Below are 20,313 nucleotides of genomic sequence, written 5' to 3'. Positions count from 1 at the left end.
AATATACTCTTGAAACTATCACAGTATAAATGAAGAAGGATCCTTAAATAAAATATTTATATTGAAGCTTTAAAGTTACATGACGTTAAAACAAAGTTTTTGTGTATATTATTTTAATGGTTGGAATGGTTCTTTCATTCTACACATAGACACTACACATAGAGTTACCACTTCAATGTCTGGACTAACATTGGAAAGTTGGAACTCTGGGTAAATATAAGAAGCATAGGAAATTAACACAATAAATTCAAACAGGTAATACACTGACAGATACAATATTTTCAAATATGCTAGCCATGCACTTTTCTCTGACACTATTCTCATGTCACATGGGCCAGTTTTCATCATCTAGTTGCTAGTAGGAACCCCCTCAGCAAAATTTTATGGTCACAGATTGGACCAAATGACAAAGGAATTAAATAAAACTTTACCTTACTTAATCACTATTTCCACTCATATAACACTTATTGTTTCTTGCTACTAAAATAAAACTAATGTACATTTGTGGTACAAGACTGTGGCCATGGTTGACAAATAGGAAACTATTATAATGATTCTGTTAAAAGCAGTAATGGAAATTCTATTATCAATGCAAACATATTGTGTATTTAAACTGAGGTCTTGGGAGATAGTGAGGAAGCAGTACCTGTAGGGGTTACTACATCATGGCAGCCCTGTTGTCCTTCATCATTTATTGCCTTAGGTGTGGGCAGGTGAACCAAGTCAAGCCAAAGAGACATGGGAGAGGCTAGCGGGGGCTATTTGGAAATGATTTCCTCCCTTGTAGCAGAGAGATGCCTTAAGGAGAATACCTCCTTTCTTACTTCTTTTGCAACTTTTGTGTGACTGCACAATACTGAAGAAGAATCTCTAACCATTGTGCAATCACATAATTGGCAGATGGGAAATATGGGAAGAACCTGTGTCTTTTATGATATTGAAACTCTTCCCCTAGTTTTGAACTGCCTACCTCCAGACTTTATTTTATGATTTTTTAATGTTTATTTGTTTAGAGAGGGAGAGAGAGTGTGTGATTGGGGAGGGACAGAGAGAGAGGGAGAGAGAGAATCCCAAGCAGGCTCTGCACTATGAGCACAGAGCCTGACCTGGGGCTCCATCCCAGGAACTGTCAGATCATGACCTGAGCTGAAACCAAGAGTGGGATGCTTAACTTACTGAGCCACCCAGATACCCCCAGGCTTTATTTTTGAGTGAAATAACTGAATGGTTCACTACTGTTTAATAGTAGTACTGTTTAACTCCATACAGCCTAATTTAAGTTTACTTCTTTTGATTACAATGGGCAGTGACACGTAGGCCATAAAATCACGACCATATAATTCTAGACACTTGTAGCTTTCAACATTAGGGAGGAATAGTTACCTAATAAGCAAGTTTTCAATCTCAAAACTGCAAGTAGTATGAAGCAATGAGATAAAGTGTTTGATGAAAGGTGGGTAATTGGATGTTAGTAAGGCTGAGGATAGCTGGAGAACCAGATCAAGGCACATAGACTCACAATGATGGAGGAAATGTCCATAGCAGAAGCTTTTGAGGGTTGGTTGGGATGGATAAAGCAAAAAGTTGGGGCACCAAAACTTAGGTCTTGAGGAGAAAGAAAAGAATTGAAGATCGATTCTATTTTTAAAGTTTTCCTTAGGACCAGCCACAATAGAGAGAAATAGGAAAGAATGCAATTTGTATGGATCATGTTTCTCTTTTATGTTATTCAAAGAGCCTGTGTTTGGAGCTTAATAATTTGCAACTTTCTACCTGTATAAATTTGGATAAATTACTTCCCTCTCTCCCTGAGTTTGTTTCCTCATTTGTAAAATGGGGATAATAATACTTCCTTCACAGGACTTTGAGAAGATTACATGAAATGTGCGTGTGTGTGTGTGTGTGTGTGTGTGTGTGTGTATACACATATATATGTAAAATTACTTAGCAAAGTGCTCTAGACATAATGCCTCCCCCATTTCCCCTCCAGAAGTGTTAGATTTATTTAATCAATGGTACTGTATTGCTTACCAGCTGTTCTGCTTTAGGCAGTAGTCATATATAGGTGAACAAGATAAAGCCTACATCTAGGGGATGAATATAAAAAGTTTTAATTAGAAATGACTGACTGGTGTTTAAAAAGATACTGAAAACAGATTCTTGATGTTTGGAAACTTATGTATAACATGAAATAAAGAAACATATAAAAGTTTGGTAAATATTTATAAAGGAAAATACGTACTGAATTTTATTTTATTACTTGTTTGTTTAGAGTGTGAGCAGGGGAGAGGGGCAGAGGGAGAGAGAGAGAGAATCCCAAGCAGGCTCCACCCTTGGAGTGGAGCCCAATGTGGGGCTTGAACCCACAACCCTAGCATCATTACTGGAGCCTATATCAAGAGTAGGATGCTCAACTGACTAAGCCACCCAGGGTCCCCAGAGAGAAAGTGGGAGAGGAGAGGGGCAGAGAGAGAGAATCTCAAGCACACTCCACACTAAATTTTAATACACAATAGATTTGTTCTGTTTTATTTGGAATTTCCTTTTAAAATACTTGTATTTCTGAATTGTAGTGGACATGAGAATATGATTTCCTGGAGGACTTTGTACAGAGGGAAAGGGAAAGTTGAGTAGTTCACATAAATGAAACTAAAACATAGGGGATGTGAGTAGCTGAGTAGTTCACATAAATGAAACTAAAACATAAGGGATTTAGATCCAAACGAGGTTAGGAAAAATAGCACAGAGTGAAGTCTATAGGTATAATGAGGCAGGAAAAAGAAGTATTGGTTGACAGTTTATCATGAAAGAATGAGATACAAATAGTCTCTTTAAATTATGCAAATACTAAACAAACAAACAACAACACTAACAAAACATAGCTGGAGGCTAACTAGAAAGAAATAGCCAGGGTAAAAACTGAAGAAGAATGAATAGTATGTAATATAAAATACTTTTCATGCATTTTAGGAGCCCATAAAGGAAGACAGATCAAATGTGTGCTGGGCATACTTATATCTTACCAGAATATCATTTACTGAAAGTCAACAAAAAGCTGCAGAAACGACAAAAGGGCATAGTCTAGCAGTAACAATTAGTTGCATTGAGAAAAATGGGAACAATTTTCTATTCAGACTATAATCCCTTCCAAGAGATTATGTGTATAAATGCCTGTATACATGTCTTAGGAAAAAAAAATCTATAAAATGCTTTTAATCTAAGGCCATATCTAAAATATTTGGGTATTATAGAGTGGTTAAGAGGAATTATTTTTGTTTTCATTCCTGTCACAGACCCACATGTTTTCTTTGTAAATCAATTTTTGAACCAGAGCAGATCAGAAAGTCTGCAGTTGTTTAGAGCTTTTAAAACATCTGGAAAGTTATTCTGGCAAGTAGAGTCAAATCCATGAGCAAAACACATGTTTTCCACTGCAGCGGGAAAACACAACTTTCTTACATGTATTGCATATTGTCCAAATCCATTTCAGAAATAAGATTCTATCTCTTAAAGGGTCTTGGTACCACAGCGCTTTCCTAAACTCTGCCAATAAAAGCATAGCCAAGGCCATTTAGGTGTTTGCAAGTCAGTATTTTATAATAATCTTTTTATCTTGTGTTTTATAAAGCAAGAGAAGTTAAGTTATAAAAATCTAAGTTGCCTTTCTAAGCCCGTCGTTAAAAAGTTGAATTGGATTAAAACCAATTGGCAGAACCCTTAGGAGCTAAAAGTGGGGAGGGACAGTAGGTCACTAGGGAATAGCGGCAGGAGAGTGTGCTGGCCTTTTCCCCCAGAGAAAGCAAAGAGAAGCTTCCTCTCAATGACCATTAGGAAAGAGTATCGAAGCTCTAAGAGGTGGGTCTTGTCAAAAAGTCAGGAACTGTTGTGTCCCAGGAATATAGGAAATGGATCCATGCAAAAACTCACGTAGGGGAAATTTTTCCTTTCACAGATGAATCTCAGATTCAGATGAATTCTCACTATTGGATGGCATAAATCACATATTCTAAGTTTTTTATTTTTTAGCCTTTTAAACATGGACATAAAATTTTAATAGACAAAAAGCATCTGCATTGTATTTGCCACTTAATTGTTTTAACCTAAAAAGGCCCATATTCCTAGCCAGTGTAACATTTTCCTGGGTCAACAACCTGGTTTCTGCTTCTTTTTTTTTTTAAATAAGAAGAATCAGAAATAAGGAAAAATAGAATGAAGGAACTACTTATTGTATCAAATAATGTAAAAATAATTTTTACCAAGAGTAAAATGAAGGAACACTTGCCTGATGAAGCCGATTAAATTGGTTTAGAATCATCCACTTGAAAATGTTGCTTACTGTAGAAAAAAGGACTTGGGTTGCCCCAGATCATTGCTGACTATTCTAAAATCTTTTGTAGTTACAAAGGCACATCGTGTAAAGATAAAGAGTGCAAATCATTATTTGGATTCAGAGCTGCAAAGACTTCTGCTATACCTAGGGAAGTATTGCCTGCTGTCACAAAATGTTTTAGGTCTCTTTATAATGAGGTGCTATCACGGAACAGGCTTATAGTACTGACGGAGATTCTTTGTATGAGCTCCGTTCATCTTCGCTAGGTGCGTTTGCCTGCCAAAATAACTACTGTTGTGAACGATGGGATTTGGATTCACATGTGTCAGGGAAAACGTGAATAGAGTCAATTATTGATACTAGACAGACACTTCTTATCTTCAACGTCTTATTAACATTACAACCTGGTTCACTTATGATATCATTGCCGTTTCTGTTTATCCTCTGTCCTGTCTGAAGCTAGCTCATCAGGAACGCCTTTGAACCTGAAACACTAATTATCACCTTGCTCCAGGGAATTGTGAGCTAGAACGATATCATGTTTTAGAGAGGAAAATAAAGATCTCTCTATGAAGATTATTTGCATTTGTCTAGGAGATAATGCTATTCATCCATTATATGGAGGGCTGCCCAGAATAGAAATGAGGAAGGAGCAAAGATTTGCTAAGTGGACAGCTTTCTAATTCCTTTTGAGCCGTGTTTTCCAAGTATAGCTTTACTTTGTATGAAGTGTTGTGATTTCCAAAAGTGGGTATATCCCAATTTTGGTAAGTGTGAAAACACATCAGAGAGCCAGAAAAGAAGTGAGTTCTATATATTTTACAGCCAGTCTCTCCCCCGTCTTATAGTCCTAGTGGTGGATAATTGAAAACGGACATTGTGTGAATAGGAAAAAGAGCAACTGGATATAGAAAGGTTGTGCCAAGGTAAGAAAAAGATAGGAATATGTGTAATTGAAGGATGTGTGCCGAGAAAGGGCTTTGTGCAAATGAACATAGAAACCAAATGAAGTGCTTTTGGAATCGATTTGGAATTGGTATGTGTCCATTGCAGTTGCTCGTAGAAGGAAAAGTTTAGCATAAGAGGGGCACCTGGGTGGCTCAGTCAGTTAAGCGGCAGACTTCGGCTCAGGTCATGATCTCACAGTTTGAGAGTTCCAGCCTCACATCGGGATCTGCACTGACCAGGGGGAGCCTGTTTGGGATTCTCCTCCCACTCTCCGCCCCTCCCCCAGTTGCGTGTGCTTTCTCTCTCTCTCTTTCTCTCAAAATAAATAAATAATGTTTTCGAAAAAAGTTTAGCAGAAGCAAAAGATAGAAGGGCTCAAAGCTGAGGTGTTTCAAGGGATTTAGTAGAGAGAGAATGGCGGGAAACAACACTAATGATTACATTAGATAGGGCATAGGACATATGGTGAAAGAAACAATAGGGCTTTTCTATAACTTCCTGTGCTTTAATTTTTTTTCCTGTGGAAGGAAGGGCAGAGCACAAATGAAAGGCAATGAGGAAAATAACATGAACCCAGAACACTATGACTCCTTTTTTCCTAAGCTTAGAAAAAGAAAACAAAAACTTGTCAGAAGACAGCAAAAACTTCAGGTCTCTCATAAGAACAAAAAGTGTCACAGACCAGGATGGAAAAATATGAAAAGCTCATGAATTATAAGGAAACTAGAATACACAGACACTTATTTCTATTTAAATTCATCTTTCAAAGTGTATGAAATTATTTTCCAACTAATTTTATGGAGTGAAATGGTCCATCTGGCTGCACTGAGAGAGAATTTCCAAGTTGTGGAATAGTAGAATCAGAGCTGGAAGTAACGTGCATATCTTTTCATCCAACCCCCTCATTTTGGTTCTAGCAATTCTAGAGTGCGATGTAAACAGAATCTATCAAGACCACATGCTCTACACTTGCTCATTAAACACAAAACAGCTTCTCCCACTCCTGTGTTCCCTTCCAGCTATTACTCTACCCCTCTTCCTAGCTAAGCTTCTTGCAAACAGCAGTCTGTATACATTTGCTCTCTCGACTTTCTCACCTTCCTTTCACCTCCCCAGGCCACAGAGCTGCCTCTTTGCTGAAACTGCCCTCACAAAGGGCGCTCATGAAGCACACTCATCCATCTGTGCAAACGTGGGCCGTGGAGTACCATGGCTGGACTCTGCATCTTGCCTTTGTCGTTTGCTTCCTGTGGAAACCTGGGCTGCAAGTTCACCTCTCTCTGCCTCATTTTCTCATCTATAGAGTGGGAAGAATAATAATAATCTCAAAAGTGTTGTAAGAACTGAATGTATCAAGCCATGCAAACTGCTAAAAATGGTCTCTGGCGTGTTATAATCCCTTAATAAAATAAATTTGAGTTCTTAGCTTATCATTACCTTTCTTCATACCTTTGGACTATTTCTGTTAACCAATCTCTCTAAACATCCTTGCATCCCTCACTCTTTCCTTACTTCCCATGGGTTCATCTTCTAACTGTCTTCTTTCACCCTATTACCTATTTCTCTGTGTTCAGTGGAGACTTCTTTGCCTCTCTCTACCTCTTGACATCTTAAATTATCCTTAAATTTTGTCTTCTTACACTACTACATTTTTCTGAAGGTGAAGACATCCATGCTATTCCAAACCTGTCTTCTGTCTTGACTTCACTCATAGCTCTATGCTTGTAACTACATGTTAATTGTCTCCACCTATAACAAAGAGACTTCAATCCCAAGATGTCCAGCATGGAATGGATTATCTCCCTGGTACAGCCTCCTTTCACCAAACCTGGTTTTACCTTATACTCAATGGCACCACCCATCTGGACACCCATATCAGAATCCTCTTCCTTCATTGACTTCTTCCATATTCAATCATATGACAATTCTATTTGTGTCTCAAATGTGGTCTCTCTTCTCTATTCCCACTGTCTTAGCTCAGGCCATCATTATTTTTCTCTCTTCAGAAGACCAGCCTTCTAAGTTGGCTCCATTTCCTACCTTCTATTCCACCAACCAATGCTCACATGTTTTCGAAGACAAAAATCTATTATTAAGTCAATCACATATTCACTCACTCATTTACTCACTTGCTCACTTACTTAATAACGTTTAATGAAAACCCACTGTGTGCCAAGTACAGATCATTGTACCCTGTAACACACGCATGCATATGCACACACACAGGCACATCCTGTTTCTCTCTTAATCCCCACCCCCCCCCCCAAATTGCCTCACATTGCCCTTTTTTCATAGCACTTATCACAGTCTGAAATCATCTTGTTCAATTCTTTATTGTCTGTGTCCCTTATGTAAATTCTGTGAGAGGAGGGATATTTATTTATTTATTTATTTATTTATTTATTTATTTATTTATTTTTGAGAAAGGGAAAGTGCATGTGGCTCCACACCCAGCATGGAGCCCAATGCAGGGCTTGATCCCGCGAACCATGAGATCATGACCTGAGCCAAAATCAAGAGCTGAACACTTAACTGAGCCACCCAGAAGCCTAGAACAGGGATTTTTATTTGCAGTATTTATTTACTGTTTCCCCAGTGCTCAGCATAACTGAATGAATTAACGATGAATAATTTGAGCTGAGTTATGAAGAGCATGTAGCAGTTTGTCAAGGGAACTAGGCATGGGGGGATGGGCTGGGGGGAATGGATACAGAATGTACATAGGCATAAGGATAGTATAAAGGAGCCAAGGCACTTTGAAGGAATTTAGAGGGAAATAAATCCACACAGTGGGTTTCCATAACATGTTATTAAGTAAAAATAAGTGATCAAGTGAGTAAATGAATGAGTGAATGCATGATTGAATTAATGATAGGTTTTTGTCTTAGAAAATACATGAACATTGGTTGGTGGAATAGAAGATAGGAAGTAGAGACAAGTTAGAAGGTTTCAAATAGGCTAATTGGTCAGAGAAATCTTTAAAAAAATTTTTTTTAATGTTTATTTTTGACAGAGAAAGAGAGAGAGAGAGAGAGACAGAGCATGAGTGGGGAGTGGGCAGAGAGAGGGAGACACAGAATCTGAAGCAAGTTCCAGGCTCTGAGCTGTCAGCACAGAGCCTGACACGGGGCTCAGACTCACGGACCTGAGATCATGACCTGAGCCGAAGTCAGACACTTAACCGACTGAGCCACCCAGGCGCCCTGGTCAGAGAAATCTTTTCTGATGAGGTACATTTGAACTGAGACCTCAGTGATGTGAAATAGTGAGCCATGTATCTATCTGGAAAGAGAGCATTCCAGAAGACAGGAATGGCAAGTGCTAAGGCACTGTGGTGGAGGTGTGCTAGAGTGCTCGAGGAACAGCGAGGAAGTTGGAAGGTAGTCAGTGAGAAACAATAGAAGTCTCTAGGATGCCCGCTGGATTTTGCATAGCGGAGGTGGTTATCCATTTCTCTGTGCTGACAGTGCTTGATATTACATTGTGCTGTTACAAAATGACATATGGTTGTCACTGTTTGTGTGTGTCTGTTTAATTGCTAATACTGCAAGCCCTCCAGGGTGGGGACCATTTTGTACTCCTTGTTATATCCCCAGGGCCTATCCCTATGCTTGGCAGGTGCTTGAACCTTTGCTGAAAGGATGAGTCAGAGGCCCTTAAGATGCGTTCTCATGTTTGAGTCACCTGACTAGGTTTGTGGGTTCTCACTGTTTTCCACACTTTTCTTTTCATCACCTCATTCTCCTAGCATCTGGTATTAATCTTTCACCAGCTTTGGCCACATTTCTCCTGGCACCTTGCATCATGGACATTCCCACACTGATTTCCACTCGTGACCCTCCAGCTCCTCCCCAGGGTTCCTATGTATTGCAGTGATAAGTGTGGCCAAAGGGCTCTGCATATTAGAGCCTGGGAAGGCTGACCAGGCACTAAAAAATGAGGATAAATGTATAGGGTGGGGTCAGAAAATGGAAGAAATTGCAAGTTGAGCAAAGACAGATGACTGTGATTATTTAGAAATGTCACCCTCAGGGGAGCCTGGGTGGCTCAGTCAGTCAAGCATCCGACTCTCGGCTTTGGATCAGGTCATGATCTCACAGTTCAGGAGTTCTAGCCCCACGTCGTGTTCTGTGCTGACAGTGTAGACCCTGCTTGGGATTCTCTCTCTCCCTGTCTCTCTGCCCCTCCTCCTTTTGTGCTCTCTCTGTCTCTCTGTCTCTGTCTCTGTCTCTCTCTCTCTCTCAAAAAATAAAAAATAAAAAAAAAGTCACCCTGAAATTGTTCTTTAAGCTTTTATAAATACTATTTTATTGTCATAACCTATTTTCATTTTTAAAATGAATAAATTTTAAACCTTAACTTACTTTGATATGACCAAAAAGACATATTTGAATAATAGGGTTTCATAAGATGTCAATCCCTGTAAGTAGGTGACATCTATAAAATGAAACATTTTTGTTAAAGCGCAAGAAGTTGGAGTTAATTTTTAAAGGATAACAATCTAAAATATTGTGCGTACAAGTAATAATCACTAGGAAGCCAAAAAAGCCTCTAAATTGTTGAAATAGGTGTCGTTAAGAACATGAGCAAAATTTACACCTCTTATCATAATATAACTTTTGAGCTCCTTATGTAAAACTTACTGTGATTTCATACACGATTATAATAATTTGGTTGCCCATTGTTTTAAGTCACAGAAGATTAAAAGTAACAAATTATCAGGGCAGAAGACAGTAGAGGACATCACAGCCACAACATGGATGGAGGGATTCCCAATTGCACAGTAAGGGCAGAAAGACTTAAAGAATCAGACAGACATCAAGTACTCAAAATGGGAGTTATTGAGGTGAACAATATACAGTGGCTTTGTGGTACCACCATTCTGGTGCATAAGACTTTATCTGCAATGTTGAGTTGAAAGACTCCTTAAAAAATTATTTCTTTGTTTTTCAAATTTCATCTGCTGACAAAGCCTTACTTGATTTACACTTGTTTGGCAGCAAATCTGATCTGAAGTGATACAAGGTTACTTATGAACTTAGTTCTAATTTGTGTGAATATGTTTTGCTGCAGAAAAAATGTGTTAATTACAGACCCTGCTGGGGGTGTTATGAATATATGGCATAAGCACCAGGCAAGATCCAGTGCAGATTACTTGTATGAAGAGTACCTTCATTAGATTTCCATGCCTAGTTGCAAGAGCTTTGCATAAGGGGTTACACACCCCCTTTACTACCTGCGTAGTAGAGTCATGAATGCTCACAATGATACCTACGAGTAATAAGATCGGAAATGCTCTGCTTAACATGGTAAGACAGTGTGAGAAATGCTTCAAAAGCTTTGCATTCAAAAAAGTGTCTATTAAAGGAAAGGAAAGTTGTAGCGTATTTGGAAAGTCAATAAGTGTTTATAGTACATGTTAGATGTTTTCCTCTCTTTTTCTCCCTGTGTATGTGCGTAGTTCCAAGTCCTTTGTGATGAAATTAGACGTGGAATCTGGGGGATATATTTGCTCTTGCCTTGCTGAAACTTGGATTTATATGCTGTTTTCAGGGAAATTATTTGTAAGGTTGTTGGAATTTTCTTGAGCACCAGGGATATTAGAGTGAGAAAGCTGTTCAGAGATCCTAATTTGCTTTTTAAAACCTTCCAAATTTGTAATAAGAGTTTTCTTTTGTTTTGCTTTATTTCTACCCCTCCCTCGGGATTCTGCTACCAATGAAGAAAAAAATTTGGGTGCCAGCTTAAGGAAACAGAGTCTGTGTTTGCAATGCCAATGAGCATAGCCAAAGGGAATTGTTAAATAGCCTGAGGGTTATTATAGCTCAGTAACTTAAAGACATAAAAACACAATTTTAGGCACTAGGGACAAAAATTTTAAAAATCTAGCTGAGTTCTAGAAGGAATGAAGCATTCAGAAGCACCCAAAATTCACAATAGATAATAAAATATTACTATGTTATTTTCTGTGCCACAGAATAATGTAGGTACATAGTTAAAAATTCAAATATTATAGAATTATATTAACTGAAAGAGTGGAAGTAACTCCTAACTATACAGTCATCTCTCTCCCCATAAAAATACTGTTAAAATGTTGGCTTAATATGTTTTCACTCTTATGTAGATCCTGAGAAACTTAACAGAAGACCATGGGGGAGGGGAAGGAAAAAAAAAGTTAGAGAGGGAGGGAGCCAAACCGTAAGAAGCTCTTAAAAACTGAGAACAAACTGAGGGTTGATGGGGGGTGGGAGGGAGGGGAGGGTGGGTGATGGGTATTGAGGAGGGCACCTGTTGGGGTGAGCACTGGGTGTTGTATGGAAACCAATTTGACAATAAATTTCATATTTAAAAATGTTGGCTTATATTTCTGTCTTATATTCTTTTTTTAATACAAATTAATTTATACTAGAGAGTGCATTGCAACTTGCCTTCCTTCCCCTCCCTCCACCTTAACAACTATATATCTTGATGTCCACCAAAGTTAGTAGTTAATTACCACCTCACCCCTTTCAACCATAAGAGAGAATTCCATTTAATGGCGATACTGCCATTTAAAATTGGTGATTACTTTTTCCCACCGTTGTTTTACCTTTTTTTTTTCTTTTGAATCTCATCTACTTAGACACACGTAGAAAAACAAAAAGCCTAGTGTTGACTAGAAAAAGTTGCAAATAGTGAAATAAGTGTTGTTCTTGAATGATAAATTTCCAGTTCCGTGGAATAGGCAGAAAATGATCTCAAAAAGATAAAACAAATGGTGTCTGTTTTGCATTTTAAAGAATATTCAGGAAAAAAATAAAGAAAATAAAAATAAGGAATATTCAGTTGTTACTAGTAAATTGATAAATATCTCTCAGATTCAAAAATAAAATTTTCCTCAATTGTACAGAAGCACTATAATTTCTGGGGGAAATGAATCTTACTGTAAAAATGAACTTCACATTTAAAATCAGGAACAGAGTAGCTGTGGTCCTGCTCAGAAAGGAGTGTTTTATCTCCAGAGCTCATCAGTCATTGAAAGGTCAGGGATAATAAGCAACGAGGCATTCTGCCGACCTGTGTCAAGGTAAAGAAAAGAACAGTAACTGGATCACTTGCGCTACAAATCAGACAATTGCCTTGTTTGTCCTTCTTATGTCATGCTGCCTCACCTCTTCCAGACTGTCCCTAGCCATAGCTGACTCCCTGCATTAATGTCCTCCCTGCTGTATGCAATTCAACAATCTTTTCCTCCTGCAGAAGCAGGGACACTGTAAGGTGACTCACTTTACAATACTATTGCAATTTATCCACATTAGCCTTGTTCTAGCTCCCTTCCTGCCCTCAGAGGAAACCACTGTCTTGAATTTTGTGAATAACATTCCTTTGTTTACATACTAGTTTTCTCTTTTTAATGTTTATTTATTTATTCTGAGAGGGGGGGGCGGCGGGGGGCAGAGAAAGGGGGAGAGAGAGAATCCCAAGCAGGCTCTACACTGTCAGTGAAGAGCCCAAGATGGGGCTAGAACCCTCAAACCATGAGATCATGACCTGAGCTGAAATCAAGAGTCAGATGCTTAACCAAGTGAGCCACCCAGGCGCCCCACACATCAGTTTTAAACAGATGTATATGTGTTCCTAGATAACATATCACTTAGTTTTGCTTGTTTCTGAGCTTTGTGAAAGGGCAACTTATATGCAGTCTTCTGTGAACTTCACTCAGTGTTATGTTTCTAAGAGTTACCTCTGCTACTGAACACAGCAATTGTTACCTCATGTACACCATGAATATTTCATGATCTGGGTATATCAAAATTTAGTTCTCTTTTATTCAATTGTAAGTACTTTAAAATTCTCATTCATGATTTCTTCTTTGATCCATGAGTTATTTGGAGCCTATTTTTATTTTATTTTTTTGAAGTCTATTTTTAAATCCCATCTATTGAAGTCAATCTTTAGAAATTGAAACGCACTGTTATTTAAATTTAAAGCTAAATTTAAATTTTTTTCAATATATGAAATTTATTGTCAAATTGGTTCCCATACAACACCCAGTGCTCATCCCAAAAGGTGCCCTCCTCAATACCCATCACCCACCTAAATTTAAATCTTTAAAAAATTAGTCTACTGATTCCTAAAATCTATCGGGAGATTTTAGTAGAGATTCCAAGGTCTAAGTCAGTGATGAACGAACCCAGCCTGCCACTTATTTGTCTACACTCGTGAACTACGAATGGTTGGCACATTTTAAATGGTTGAAAAACACAAAAGAAGGATAATGTTTTGAGGTATGTGAAAATTATGTAAAGTTCAAATTCAGTGGGCCTAAATAAGTTTTATGGGAAAATGGCCATGGCTATTAGCTTAATTACTATCCTTGCTCCTGCAGGAAAAGATAGTTGAATTTCATAAGTGTATTTTCTATGGCAACTTTCACGCTACAGTAGCAGAGTTGAGTAGCTGCAACAGAGACCTGCAAAGCAAACATTCTTACTGTTTGGCCCTTTACAGGAAATGTTTCTCAACCCTTGGACTAGATAATACAATTCTTTGAAACGTATTAAATAAGCTGGCTAATGTATGTAAATACTTCTTATGGGTTTAATGAGAATGTGCATTCTCTCAGTATTGTATGCCCACGCTGTCATCTCTATATGTTGTACATCAATGTCAGCGTATATACGTGGAATTCTGAATAATTTATCAATAGGTGAAAGGGTGTTGAAATATCTCCCCATAATGGTGGATTTATCAATTTCTCCTTGTATATTTTATCATTAAGTGGTGACCCTATCTCCAATAATATATATTTTTTTATCTTGAGTCCATTGTGTGTGATATCCATACAGATACACCAGTCTTCTTTTCATGATTATATATCTGATATGTTGTATGTTTTTAGTTCCTGGAGCTTCAAAACAGTAACAATAGTAACATCAAAGATCACTCATTACAGATCGCCATGTCAAATATAATAATAACGAAAAAAAATTAAATATAGGAAGAATTACCAAAATGGCACACAGAGACATGAAGTGAACAAATGCTCTTGGGAAAAAAGGGTGCTGATAGACTTGCTGGATGCAGGCCTACCACAAACCTTCAACTTGTAAAAAATCCACCCAGTGTCTTTGAAGCACAAAAAAACCGAAGTGCAATAAAACAAGCGATGCCTGTATACCTTCTCTAATTTATCCACAGATATGGTTCGCATTATTTGGTTTTAAGACTGCCTGCAAAGCTACACATAGCAGTCCCTATGTGACATTCAGACATTAGATTGGGGGACTGGGATGGAGAGGGGGTATTTGAAGAATGTATTTGTCTCCTTGGTAGTTTAGATACAGCTCTTAGTCTTCAGATTGTATACGTTCAGCACTATAATTCCTTCCCATTTTCTGCATCTGGCTTTTACACCCAGCTATAGACTTAATATGGTCCTCAAGTTTTGCAACTACGCCCCACATCTGAAAGACCCCGTTCATTCCATATATCTGCCCTCATTCTGTCCTGCATCATTTTCATCCCACATACCAACATGAACAAATGAGATTTTCAGAAAGGAGAAACTTGTACATGGTTAGCACTATAAACAGGAAAGTTCGACCAATTCTCAGAAAAGTATAAAAAAGATTATTAACAGTGGCTCCAAGCACTTAGAAAAGGTGATGGAGATCGTTGATGCCAGAATGGGTTAGTTTGAAAACAGATCCAGTTTAACTAGATTTGCTTCTTTTTCCCCTTTTATTTCTTTAATAAATACTTGGACCGGTATATTTGGGGATGCTAGAGACAGTGAATTTTCATTTCAGTAAAGCATTTAGAAAACTTTTCATAAAATCCTTGCTGGTTATAGTATGATTGCATGAAATAAAATGTATGATCTTGAAAAGTGTTGGTTCATTTATTATGATTGTCTTGGAGACTATTCTTGGTGGTGGGCTACAAGGCTCTTTTCTCAGCCTCTTTTATATAACTTTTATTAGACTTAATAAACTGGAATTTATTAATTTTTTTATAAACTTTATAAACTTAATTAACTGGACACAAAGAAGCCATGTTCATTAACTTTACAGATACTGTAAGTTAAAAGTGATCACTAATAAGATTTTTAAATCTGAAATTATGTCTTAAAACAAACAAGATGAAGTTTAATATGGATTAAAGGCAAAAATTGGGTTTAAGCATATACAATTATAGAAGTATAGACTATGTAATGTGGTAAGTATGGCTTAATTGTAGTCCATATAAAATAGACTTGGATGTTTTATTCAACCCTAGGTAAAATACATTTGCTAAAAGAAAAACCTTATTCAAGTTTGGGATATCTTATTGACAGGGTAGGTATGCTTGGGTCAAAGGGACTGCTGGTCACTTTGTGACAAAGTTCTTGGGTCACAGTATTTGAATGTTGTGTTCTCTTTCTTTTTAAAGTTTATTTGTTTATTTTGAGAGAGAGAGAGAGAGAGAGAGAGAGAGCGCGCACGTGCAAGTGAGCAGGGGAGGAGCAGAGAGAAAGGGAGAGAGAGAATCCCAAGCAGGCTCTGTGCTGTCAGCTCAGAGCCTGATGCCAGGTGGGGCTTGAAATCACTAACGGTGAGATCATGACCTGATCCAAAACCAAGAGTCCTACACGTAACCAACTGAGCCACACAGGCACCCCTGTTGTGTTGTCTTGAGTGCACATTTGAGAAGGAAAAGGAAAAGTCAAAGGATATTCAAAGCAGGGTAAAGAGTGTGGTTATGAGAGTTCACCATTCCACTTGACAAATAATGAAAGGATCTACAAATTTTGAGGAATGGAAAAATATTAGATATTCTGACAGCTACTTAGAGGTTTGTTTCAAATATTTCAAGACTTGCAATGTCTGTAAAGAATGAGATTAGTTAATTCCTAGGGGTCAGAATGAGCACCTGTGGTGTAAGTTAAGGGAAGTTGAATTGATGTTCAGAATCAAACGTTAAAGACCTGTCTGTTAAGCAGATCTGGATTTTCATTCTAGCATCAAAACTGGCTTTGGCAAAAGAAATGATACTTTTGAGCTTTATTTTCCTATTGAATGGGGATAATAAGGCCTATCTCGTTTTAAGGATTAGAAATAATACATAAAAATTGCTTAGTTCCTGGCATATGTAAAAACTCAATAATCATGATTATACATAATATTGATAAAAATAAAGATTCAAAATATTGTGAAACTTTAAGTGGATGATGGTATGGTGGAAATATGAAGAGAGGATTTTCATTTAGGATAGGGGACTGGACTTAAGATACATTTGAACTTTCAGCATAATGGTTTTGATTACCACCTTGGTGTGAAACGTTGCTTTCCCCAGACTGCGCTGTCTTTTCCCTTGCTTCACAAAGCAAGCAGGTTCTCTTTTATCCAATCCTCTGAGAGTCAATTGCCTTTAAAGAAGTTAGAACAGGAAGGGGGCGTAGCTATGACAAATGAGTGTTTCAAGAGTAAGGAAAAATAAACTAGAAGACTAAAGGGCTTCACATTGAGTGGCTCCGTGAGCTGCTCATGGAGGAGGCACCAATCACGAGGGTTGGTTAAGTTACAAGAGGCATTCAGGGAAGTCTCCACCACTTCAAACCACATCAGGCTCTTGGCAAGAGCTACGTTAAGAATGGGATCCAAGGCAGGCTAGCGAAGCGAGTCTGGGCTTGCTGGCTGGAGCTAAGGACCAAATGAAGGCCCTTGGGTGCCACCAGTTGATGGCATGAATTGAGACAAAACAAGAGGAGAGCGACAAAAGGGGGAAAATAGGTGGGAGGGCCGCAAGAAGGAAGACAAAGGTTCGCGGGGCTTTGGGCGCGGCGGGCTTACTGCCCGTAGGATAGTGGCCAGCAGTTGTGCACCAGGACCTGGGGCGATGTAGATGGGAGCTCCCATGGCCGGGGGCATCAACCCTTGCCGGGAGGGGAACCTCTCCACACGCTCGGTTCCCCTTCCCGCGTCTCCCAGCTGCTAGTCGGTCCTGCTAGGGCACTTCTCGAAACCTGTCTGCAGCTGGGAACCCTGGTCCGACTTTGATGGCCTAGATAACTTAGCGCGGCCTCTCGCCTTCTTTTCTTCCGCCCCTCTCCCGCCCACCCGGCCCCACCGCCCCCACCGCCCCCACCGCCCCCACCGCCCAGTTCGCCTCCAGCACCGGGGTCGACCAGATACTCCGCGGCTCGGCTGCCGGCAAGACCCGGAGGGTGGAGTTCGCTCCGGCAGCGCGAGGCGCGCACTCGCAAGCGCGCTCTCGCTCACTCCTCGCAGGGGTACTGGGCATGCGCGGCGCGCGTCTGGCTTTGGCGGCGAGCGGGTGAGCGGGCGGGCGGCTCCAGACTTCACAGGCGGCGGCGGGCGCGGCGGTCTTGCCCAGCGCGAGGCGGGCGCTGTGCTCGCCCGGGAGATCGCTCCTCTTCTGCCGGGCGCAGACGGCGGCTTGGCGGCTCGCGGAGGATTGGAAGGGCGTGGTCCAGGACGGGGGCTTTCTCCTGGCCGCCTCCTGCCTCGTCCGGGCTCTAAGCGTCTCCGGGGAAAGCCACGGCCCCGAGGGCGGATCCGAGGTAAGAGACCCTCGGGCGAAAGGCGCCGGCCGGGGGTCGAGTGTTTTGGACTCAGCCTCGATTTTAAAAACCCGCCTTTGTGTGCTTGCATGGAGCGGTGCCAGGCGCCGCGTCCGCTTTCATTCACTTTGACTGCTTTCAACTGGTGTTGGGAGCCAGGTGTGCCAGGGCGCTGCTACCGGAGCGCGTCCGTGCGCCCGGTCGTGGTGCGCCCGGTTTTGGTGCGCCGCGGAGCCTGTGCCGACCTTCGGCCGCCCCGCCGCCCCGCGCCGCCCGCCGAGCCCGGGGCTCCGGGACGGGTGGGCAGGGAAGATTCAATAGTTCCTGGTAACCTGAGCTTCCGCACATACACCTGCGCTTGTCTTGTCCGTGGGGCGACTACACAACGGGTGTTCTCACGGCCTGTTTTAGGCTTGGGGTTTCGAGAGCTACCCTCCCCACCCTCACATGGAGGGTGTCTTTTCAAATTGACACTTTGGGACAGGGTCCCACCATCGCTTACCCCTTCAAATTAAGATAGCTCATTGTTTTTGAATAGTTGTCTTTCCTGATTCCTTCCTGTTGACTTTCCGTTCTTAGTTTGTTCCGCTCTACTCACAATTTTACTTTTGAAAGATAGCCTTTGTGGTGTCTTTGTCAGTTAATGCCTTTGGAGTGGATTTCACCACGTATGAAGATCCGGCTCGCTTCTCCTCTGGTCACTCTTCCTGCTTTCCTTCCAAGGACCATCTGAATGCAAAAATCTTTGCACGGATTGTTCTCTTCCTTCGCATTGTTTCTCAAATGCTTCTTTTCCCGTAGAACCCAGAGTACTGCTGGAATCTCCTTGTGGGTAGGACGCTGTGGTGTTAGGATTTGAAATCCATCGATGTCTCGAGTGGTGGAGCATTAGGAATTGGAATTCTCTTTTACAAATTACATTCCAGTGAAATGTATTACTGCTTTTCTTTTGAAGGTTTCAGTTTTGGTCTCATAATGAGAGAAATAGCTACTGTGTTAAGAGTTCAGGAACAACCTGGTTTCAGATGCATGCGAATAGTTTGTTTTTGACATTGTTATTCTTTTGGGAGATAGGAGAATTAGGATTCCCAGAAGACCGTGTGTGTGTATGTCCATACATATGTGTGTGTGTGTGTGTGTGTGTGTGTATGTCCATATATATATGGACATAACACACATAATACCAAAGTAGCTGTGTTGTGTGTTGCTTCTATTTTATTTCCACTGAGAGGATACCATTCTACAACGACTTGGGTTTTGGAAAGTGTGCACTAAATGTAGATCAAGTGGTCATTGAAATTAAAGTCGATATCATCCTCTCTCACCTACTATAGATTTTCTATTTGGAACTGGAGTTTTTTGGATAGATTATAGTTATAATAGTTAAGTTATAGTTCTTAAGTTGCTACTGTGAAAAAAATTGGGTCATCGGCTCACACTTTGACTTACAGTGAGAAAAATAATGTACTTTATGGAATTGCCATTAAAGGGTAGAGTGCATCACAAATGTTATAACATTGTATAAATGCCTTTAGTGCACAATTCATAGATTAAGAATTTTTAAAATTCCACAAGTCATTCACTTCACAGCAGGAAAAAAAAGAAGAAAAGTTACTTTAATTCCAGTATTCTGCAATAACCACTGTTCACGATATTTGGTACATTCTTTTCGTAATATTTTTTCTTCCCACTTTCCAGTGTCATTGGACATCATTATATGGTAATTTTCAGCCTTTTATTAATGGTGGGAGAGTAAGTTGTATTTATGGTGATTCTTCAATGTGGTTTATTCTGGTTTGCTCTCTCTAGGAGTCTAATTTTGAACACCTTGCTTGTTTCTGATAGAATGAAGAGATTTCATTTTGTTTTATTTTTAAATAAACAATTTTGTTTATTTTGTTTTCAGTTAATTGGGCCTTTTCTGTGCTATAACATAGGCTCCCTTTGCCTTCAGTTTTTATTTGCTACACTTCAGATCCTAGACCCTGGCTTTTCTTACGCTATGCTGCAAAGATGTTCACCGCTACCTTTTATTTTTCTCCTGACTCTCCTGTTATTTTCATTTACCTATTTTAATTCTGCAACAGTTCCCTTGAACCATGGTTTATATAAGAAAATATATTATCCACAATAAAAGATGATAGTTTTTTCTCGAGGTCTCTCTTTAGATGCTTGAGGTTTTGTTGGATGAGTATTTTTACCACTGACTTAATTTATATAAAATTTAGGTTACCTTTTCTGAGTTGTATTAAACGTATTTGGTAGTTATTTGGATCATCACAGAACATAAGTTAATGATAGGTTACAAACTTTCAGACATCTGCAATGGTATATAAGGGAAAAGTGGAATTTTGGTTAAAGTACTTCAGCTATAGTACATCCTACTGGGAATTACTGCATGAAATTGTTTGCAGCTGTTAGTGATTGAAAATATTTTCCTAAGAAAAATTCTGTAACAAAATGGTTGTAAACATTGTAACTTTAATGTATG

The 20,313-nt window shown here is 39.6% G+C and overlaps 1 protein-coding gene across 2 annotated transcripts in view; it reads left to right on the top strand.

Annotated features, from left to right (window-relative positions):
• The first annotated feature begins 17,689 nt into the window (after positions 1 to 17,689).
• Positions 17,690 to 20,313, top strand: part of EPS8 (epidermal growth factor receptor pathway substrate 8) — a 193,140-nt gene continuing 190,516 nt past the window's right edge. For both annotated transcript variants that reach the window (XM_047866638.1, XM_047866635.1), the window contains exon 1: positions 17,690 to 17,822. The gene's annotated coding sequence lies outside the window, so the exon portion shown is untranslated. The remainder of the gene's footprint in view (positions 17,823 to 20,313) is intronic.

The sequence above is a fragment of the Prionailurus viverrinus genome, chromosome B4 (assembly GCF_022837055.1).
Source record: "Prionailurus viverrinus isolate Anna chromosome B4, UM_Priviv_1.0, whole genome shotgun sequence".
Lineage (NCBI taxonomy): Eukaryota > Metazoa > Chordata > Mammalia > Carnivora > Felidae > Prionailurus > Prionailurus viverrinus.
The sequence above is the reverse complement of the archived record's forward strand: the minus strand, read 5'-3'. Positions and strand labels throughout refer to the sequence as shown.